Raw genomic sequence first — 455 nt, 5'->3', positions numbered from 1 at the left:
TTGAAGACACCCGCCTATATCCGGAGGGATGAAAATTTAGGAGGATGACGGGGAGGGGTTTGAGATTATATTTTTATAAAATTTATCGCCCCCCGGAAACCTGCGCTGATTTTTTATAAATTAAAAAAAAATAAATTTCGGGGAAAAAACATAAGTATGCGGTTTCTCCGGGGAGTTGAAGACACCCGCCTATATCCGGAGGGATGAAAATTTAGGGGGGTGAGGGGGAGGGGTTTGAGATTATATTTTTATAAAATTTATCGCCCCCCGGAAACCTGCGCTGATTTTTTATAAATTAAAAAAAAATAAATTTCGGGGAAAAAACATAAGTATGCGGTTTCTCCGGGGAGTTGAAGACACCCGCCTATATCCGGAGGGATGAAAATTTGGGGGGGTAAGGAGGAGGGGTTTGAAATTATATTTTTATAAAATTTATCGCCCCCGGAAACATGCGC

Source organism: Diachasma alloeum, unplaced genomic scaffold (genome assembly GCF_001412515.2).
Source record: "Diachasma alloeum isolate Michigan unplaced genomic scaffold, Dall2.0 Dall_scaffold_00583, whole genome shotgun sequence".
In the NCBI taxonomy this organism is placed as follows: domain Eukaryota; kingdom Metazoa; phylum Arthropoda; class Insecta; order Hymenoptera; family Braconidae; genus Diachasma; species Diachasma alloeum.
Note: the sequence above shows the minus strand (reverse complement) of the source record.